At 37.2% G+C, this 8,208-nt stretch overlaps 1 long non-coding RNA gene across 1 annotated transcript; it reads right to left on the bottom strand.

Annotated features, from left to right (window-relative positions):
* Nucleotides 1-683: 683 nt before the first annotated feature.
* LOC147759324 (uncharacterized) lies at nucleotides 684-4,562 on the bottom strand. The gene is made up of 2 exons (XR_015331578.1): nucleotides 1,449-4,562; nucleotides 684-813 (listed from the first exon to the last, which is right to left on the bottom strand). It is a non-coding gene; the product is annotated as an uncharacterized LOC147759324 (long non-coding RNA).
* Between the last annotated feature and the right edge of the window lie 3,646 nt (nucleotides 4,563-8,208).

Raw genomic sequence — 8,208 nt, 5'->3', positions numbered from 1 at the left:
TGGGGCGAGTCCATTTCTTTATATAAAAGGATCAATTTATTTTAATTATGATTTAAATGAGACATTTTCAAACATATCAGAATATGCAGTTCTAAGTTTTGGGTGGAGGAGCAAATTTCATTGTTCCCATTTCAAAAGTGTGTCAAGATCTCTTATATTTCCGTTTTAATTTAAAATTGAAGCGTTCGTTTGATGAGAAGGTCGTGAAATTTGAAACAATTTTCTCTAGCAAACCAAAACCCTTAGAATATGGACTTATATTAAATTAAGAAAATTTTATCTGGGAGGATGAACTAATTTATAAATAGATATTAAAAAACCCGTCTCACTATAAAAAATGTAGGACAGATTTTTAAAAAAGCAATATCGTAAATTCATACAAATTGTATTTATAAATGTGGGCTGTTGGAAATCCTGTAGATGTATTCTTAAAATGCTCTCAATTATTTACAAAATACTGGGCATATTAACAAAACTTTTAATCCTTTCGATTTACGACATCCTCTGTTACTGGAGAAATCATCAATCCCAAACACAATGCTTACAGATCAGTTTTAGCAGATTTAATTTGAAAGTGCTCAAACAATAATATCTTTACAATTTTACCCCTAACCCTCTATTATTATTATTATTATTATTAATATTTTATCATCATTTCATATGGAAGTGAATAAGAACACAAGGAATGACAAACGTATTTATTCAATTTTAAAACAAAAGATGCATGGATGTGCGTAGGGTTCCAGAGGGTGAATGACAGGCTTGGTTGCTAGCAGCCAGGTGCCGTGCAGTTCTCAGTATCTCAGTGGACTTCTGAAATAAGAAGGTAATGTTAACAATATCTGACTTGTCCATAGTTCAGGCTCAGATAGCACCCCAAAAAAGCAATCGATTCTATGTTGCCTAACGCCACATTTAAGACCTGAAGTTAGTAATAAAGATATTTCAGATATCTTGCTTTGAAAAAAAAAAAAAATATTGAAAACACTCCTCTAGTTTGTGTAGGTTATCACTATTTATTTATTTTACCTACTATATAAAGTTGTAATATCTAAAATCGCTTTGCATCACGCGTTTGGGAACCATATTTCGCTTTAGAATAAATCATTTCCCCGTGTTTCAACACTGCTTACAAGCATTTTACAGGTACATGTATAATGAAATTAACAAACCTACTAAAACTGACTATCCTTCATTGCCTTAGGATCAAAAGCTCGGAACTGTGACAAGTACGGTACCATCATGTAAATATGTCCGTGATCTTTGTGGTAATATGCCCATTTACTAATTTGCTAAATAATATTTTGAGTGGCATAACAGAAACGACAGGCGACAACGACAACAAAGAGTAGTAACATACCCGTAAATACTCGTCGCAAATTTCTTTGCATTTTTCTACTCTCTTTCTATCAACTGACATACGATACTGAAGAAAAAGTGCTACTTACGAAACATGCATTTGCTTCTACGCCTCATACGACTGCGTTGCGACTGCACCCGCACGTTGAACATTGCGTCTTCACCTAGCTGTGTCCTACTGCCTACTGAGCATTCGGAAATACAGCTCTCACTACGATGAGCAAGTAATTGTTATGCAAATTACAGACAGGCATGGCTCATTTCAGGCGAGGGACTGTGGTTGAAACTGTTCACGAATGTTCACGGTCTAATACATGTACATGGCGGATAAAGAGGGGGTGTCAGGGGGGATCCAGACCCCCTCCTCCCTTCGATTTCTGATAAAAAAATTACACCCAAAATCTATAGCTGAATAATAGTTATAAACCGTATCAAATGGAGATATTTTCCCTCTAAAACACCCTTTTTCGTGGCCCTCGAGCGTGCCCCAAACATAACTCCAAAGGGGTGAGGGTCGGCCTTGCACTCCGAGGCCTTGTCAATCCGTAAAAAAAACACCACCACCCTTCCAAAAAATCCTGGATCCGCCCCAGATATACATGTGGATTTGACTTATTCATTCACACATTAATTGATCAATAAGACCACGGGCGCTAATATACATGTATATTCCATAATACTGTAAAATGTATTCATAAATTACTGTTGTACGCGCACCGATACTCCCCCTCGTCGTTATACAATTTTCATACATAACTGTCATTGTAATTCAACGATATTATATTTAAAATAGGCCATGTAAATTTGAAAAGCTGTAGCTAGGATCGAGGCCTACCAATGAAATCTAAATATTTTCAAGAACTTTTACTGGGCATAAATACGATTTAACCCGATTTATCAAAAGCCAATTGCCACCTCTATATCTCGACTTTTCAATAAGAAACTAGGTAGCATCTAAAAGCTTAAAGCTTCAAAAATTTTGAGACCATAACAGAGTCAGCCAAGGGCACGTTTCGGTGCCACATTTGATTACGTCATGATGGATATTTACAGGTGAAGGACCAGAACAGTCTGTCGGAAACAATATAGAAACAAGGAGTCTGTTGTAACTCATTGGTAGAAATAAGAGACTGAATTTGATCTGAGGACCAGGATAGATCCGTAAATGACGCGTGTCCCATTCACTGTTCCTGGATTCTAAAATCTAGAGTAAAATATGTACTTTAGCATTGTAGCAGGACGTTAACCAATCCACTTCATGAGGACCCCATATCTTATCAAAATGTGAGAATAATTCTTTAGAAATACCCCATTTGTCAACATCCACACGTCTACTTATATAATCTGCATGGGTATTCTCTTCTCTCAGTATCCTTTCATTTCTATTGAATAACTCCATTAGAAGAAAAACATCAAAAATAATAGGTTGTAATTTACTCCTCATGCTACTTTTTTCTTTAATGTTTACAACATCTTTGCTATCAGAAAACCACTTCAATCTCAAAACACTCAACGTGTTTGCCATGGAGAACAGGACCCTGAAAACAGCTATCAGATCTCTGTAAGTAGAGCTCTCCGTCGCTTCGTCAGCTGACCATTCCCCGCAACACACCCTTTTAGGTGTCTCCACACAATATCCTCCAAACCCAGTACTACTAGCATCAGAATAAACTACCTTATTGCACTGAGGTGAAAACTGTAAAATTCTGATTTACTACACCAAGGTCTAATTTGACTGCATGCTTTCACACACATTTTCTGATTCTAAGAAAAAGCACTTGAAATAACCATGCTAATATAATTTGTCATTAGTTGCGTTACACTTCCCAACACATGAGACATAGTATAATCCGACCGACATAGCCAGACCTCTGCTCACTTTCGTGCGAATATAATGTCAGATCTCTTAGCACTTGCTAATCTAATATCAAGAACTTTGATTTCCCCAATACTAATATCTATTTCGATGCCTATAAATGCCAGACTCTGTACCTACGACCAAATAGTATTCTCATATATTTACATAAAACCTGACTTAGCAATATCATCTTTGATCTCAGCACCCTGATGCTCCAATCTATCTATGTTACCACAGTACCACAGACCGTCATCCAATTACATCGAACCATTCTTTGATTAATTGCCAAGTCAATTTTGAAAAAAATATTAAGTGCTAATGATAACCCAAATGGAAGAACTAAGAATCAAAAATAAATCTGCTGATCTTGAATTTTCCATGAAAAACCTCAATAATCCGTATGAGGATAATAGATATCTAGATGTTGATTAGCTGAATCAAATTTAATCAACCAACCACACAGTTTCATAAACATAAGAGCCGTTCTCAAATGTCCGTAACTACCAGACTGCTTACAGACATGTTTGTTTACTTCTCGTACATCTAAAATCAATCTATTTTTTTCACTGCTATGCACTGCTTCTGTTTAAGGGTTATCAACAATTGGTTGTTTGCTACACCTTTTAATCAAACGCATCTTTTTCAATTCAAGAATAGCTTTTTAACAAAAAACTTATTTTTCAATGGTGAAAGCTGTTATCTTTCCTCATCCCACAGGGTGTTGCTATAAACGGAAATTTATAACCATTTTTATCAAGTCTAGAATAAAAAATGAATACCCTACTTCTTCCCAAAAACTTAAATTGGTTCTTAACCTACTTTTCACGGGTATGAATTTCTGATTTTGCTCATGTTCATAATTATGCAACTCTTGATTGAAACTAACGCACTCATACATGTACCGGGTACTTATCTATTTTTCAATGCTTTCGCCTTCTATCCCATTCCAGATGTTCCCTTATCTCTGGGGTTGGACTCTGGTAGAATAACTTTCCCCTCTGTAAGTTGGTCACTCAAGCATGAAATGGCCCTTTCCTCAACAAGCTAAGCAAAGTCACGACCCGCTGCTGCGATAAAGACTTCTCCGCTGAGAAGTATCGCCCACCACACCTATCGGTCGGTCTGCTGATATAACCTTATTTTTTTGGCTCCCTTTTTGTTTTCTTTTATTTTCTTTGTAGCTCTCTCGCTCTCAGAATCACAAGCAAGAGGATTAACAGTTCCTTAACAGTGTCGAAAGTGTCAGCAATTCTGATAAGTTTGTTTCTCTTGCCAAGACTGTAAGGCACTGTCAGTTTGTTCACCACAATAATCTTATTTTCAAATACTGTTGAGTCAAATTGCTGGTGATTACCTTCTATTTTCCAAGATAAATATTGTCGACTTTCAGTTTTTACCGACTTCGGCATTAAAAGTAGACAGTCTATGGTCGAAATAGTCTTTCGTCTCTTTCTTTTTACTTTCCATTTTTTTCATTACATCAGCCAAGGTAAAGTGTTCGCTTCCACTGGACTCATCAACCATGTCGTCTACGGAGTCGTAATCATAAGCGTGTTAACAGTACCGTGTCAATCGCCTAAATGACACGAAAACTCCCATACACCAATCCCGCCCTCTTCTGGCGTGTCATAACCAGAGAGAAATTAATTTCACTTTAATTCCTCTCGTCAACCGATTGAAATTATATTTATATTGACTCGCTACATCGAGCTGTACGTGACGCAGTTTAGATGGTACAGGACAAAAGATTTGTGCCAGTGGTGGATTTAGGAGGGTCGGTGGGGGCGTGGGAGGGGGGAGTTTCGACCCCGACTGAATTTTTATAAATATAATGTACATTTTTTTTTTTAGAAAATCGAACTCCCCTACACTCGATAAAGTCAGGTTTGCTTATTTCTCAAATTTGTTCCAAGGGTTCGTTACTACTCCACTCGTTTAATTCAATAGATCAGGTGATGGTCGTCGGCGTAACACTGATTACTGTCTCATAAACAAAGGTGGCTGACCGTGATTCTTACTTCGCGTTAAAGGGTAGGTACTTTAATATTTATAAAACTTAAGTTTAAAGCTTAAATGCACAACCTATGACACAAATGCCAGATATGTAATTAACTTGTGTCCACCGAGGTCCATTGGTACATGTAGTTGCAGTGGCGGATTGGGAGGGGGGGTCAGGGGGTCCTGACCTCCTCCCCTTCAGTTTCTAAAAATAATCACACCGATGGTCCCCTTATGAAATAAGTATTTTCTCTAGCCGAATCATAGTTCTAAAAAGTACCAAATAGCACCGTTCGCCCTCTAAGATAAGGGTCGGTTTTGCATCCGTGGACCCCCCTTCAAATAATCCTGGTCCCGCCCCTGGGTTGGTCGCCCTTGTAACCTACAGCAGGTAAGTGATTCTTGCTATTGTCTGTTTTTGATAATCGCCTAAGATATCAATCAAGTTGTTGTATTTGTAGCGGCAAAAGGTTTCAATCTAACGCTCTTAATGGCTAAAATTAATCTGCAAACCACGTGCACTTAGTACAACTGGAAATTTTAAAAGGTGGCGATTTTATAATGAGCCGCGCAACTTTGCAACTTTTCTATCTCCAAAACTAGCAGAGATATGCCCATAATCACTATTGAACTTGGATAGGCAGTCATATGCTGACAATCTGTGTTCTTGAAATTGAGCTTTGACCTACTTTTTGCCATGAACTGCACTTCACAAATTTGAATTTAAACTTTTACTTTTCCTCATGATTTTGTTTTAAATGGTAATTTTCAACAAAACTATTTAGAACTTTTGCTTACTGCATGTAGAGCTTGTCCAGCACAACACTGGAGGTGGTGTCCCTTTTTTCACTTTTCTATACGAATGAGCTTACTCCAGCTGGTGGTACAATACCCTCAGGCGGTATCACCTCTCTGATCCTCTAGTTTTCATGGTTTTTCAAATTCATGCTTCATTTGACAAGATAAAGTGGCGTAATAAACAAAGCATTTTGTCCTGTCACACAAGTATGTTATTGCTTTTTAACCTCATTCACGGATCGTTGTGGAAATGAAATTAGGGGGTGTGAAAAATACATGGTTACCTAGAAATTCAGTGTTCAGACCAGGCTTTCACTTACTGCCTACCAGCTTGCTGCTTACTTTTTTCGTTTTTCTTACATTTTAGTTAAACATGTTTCAAACAACAAAAGCTCTAGATATTATAAAGGTTTGACAAACATTTTATTTCGAAACTTGTACATGTACCAGTTAAATTTCTGTTTTGCTGATTATGTGACCATCTCCATAAATAGAATAGGCCTGCACTGGTGCACATGGACGCGGTCGCAAATTACAGTGGAATGCTTTTTTTTTTCGAACAAAATTAATACACATTGCTAAGTTTAACTAGAAAAGCAAATATATAAATGGGCATTCAAGGTGTGTTTACATTATCGCTAGTAGAGTCCGAATTACTGGTTGCCTATGTGTGGACGAAAACCGCAGTGAGCCATCCTGAAGTATGTATAATTTCTTTATTTAGTATTCTTTACTGAGAAATGGACCATGTAATGCTAAATGCCATCGAACTCCTTTCGATTTTTTCCTTCAGCTGCCTTCAAATAGTGCCTCTACCCCCTACATCTAAACAGCCATACCCAAGTATGTCGTGAGATCATCTTAGATGTAGTCTGACAAGCGACTTTGCGGCATAAATCTTGCATTACTAATCATCATGCATCGTTATTTTATTTGATTTAATTTTAATGAATATTAATTCAATTAATTTATTCAATGTTAAAAATGAACCGTTCCGTCCACGTAGAAGCGGGGTCAATAAAAACTAACCACCTAGTCTTCGAAATCCTGGATTCGCCCCTGAGAGCTGTACTGGCAATAAACACAATCGGATTTGTTATCTATTTTTAAGGATTTATGATGTTACATTCAAGTTGTAATTTTTTCTGTCCTAGATTTCTATTACAAACAGAACCGTAAAGAAAAAACAGTAATTTAAGCGCATTATACTGTAGGTGTTCAGTGCAGGGGCGGATTTAGGCCGTCTTCTGGGTCTTCCAGAAGACGGTCAGATTTTCAAGTTTACATTGACGGGTATCCAATTTTTAATGTTGGAAGACGGTCAAAATTGGAGGATGAATCAACAAAGATAATTTGGAAGACTGTCAGTATATAGCTCTGGATCCGCCCCTGCAGTGGTTCCTACAATCGCCCAAGGACAGCCTAAATTGTAGAATCTCACATTTCCAGGAGGACAAAGGCGGCAATTTCTCGCTTAAACAATGTTTTTTTTTGTTGTTGTTGTTTCAATTTCTTTTACGAATAGAGTGGCCCCTGAAGAAAAGATTATGTCGTCTTTGCTATCTTCTGTTAAAAACATACTTTTAGTAAAATAATTAATAAACAAATCAAGAAGAAGATGCACATATTGTATACAGTAACCACTGTTGAAGAACGAAGTGAAGTATACAGATATTTCTTAATAATCACAAAGCCGAGCTGCATACATATTAGATCGACTATGTACTTTGTTACTAAGCAGACCAACTTTAGTAATTCCCTTATTTTTCCACAATATTTCTAATGAAATGTGTCACTTTTGGGTCCCAAGAGGGTGGTGCACTTTCGGAAAAATAGTATTTCGAGAGTTTTTAGATCAATCATTGTGTTTTGTTGGTAGCAGTTTTAACCAATTGCAAAGGCTGTGAGAGAGTATCGTTGCAGGAGCTTTAAGATGCGGGTGAGGTCGATGGAGTGTAAGGGGTAGTATAGGCCTATCGGTGCGAGGGAGTAATGGTGCGGAGGAGTATCAGTGCTGAGACGGAAAGGGATCATTCACAATAATTGTCTAAACATATCAACATCTCATCATTAAATCCCCAAATTGCATCTTTATAGTACTTCAAAAAGCTCCTCAGGGGTTTGAGGTTGGGGAGGGGGATGGAAAAATATTTTTTTAATTCACAAGAAATATTGAAAAAAAAAAATTACCTGTG

Source organism: Lingula anatina, unplaced genomic scaffold (assembly GCF_051362555.1).
Source record: "Lingula anatina isolate TDL-2025a unplaced genomic scaffold, LinAna3.0 unanchor8, whole genome shotgun sequence".
In the NCBI taxonomy this organism is placed as follows: Eukaryota; Metazoa; Brachiopoda; class Lingulata; order Lingulida; family Lingulidae; genus Lingula; species Lingula anatina.
Note: the sequence above shows the minus strand (reverse complement) of the source record. Positions and strands in the feature narration are given on the sequence as shown.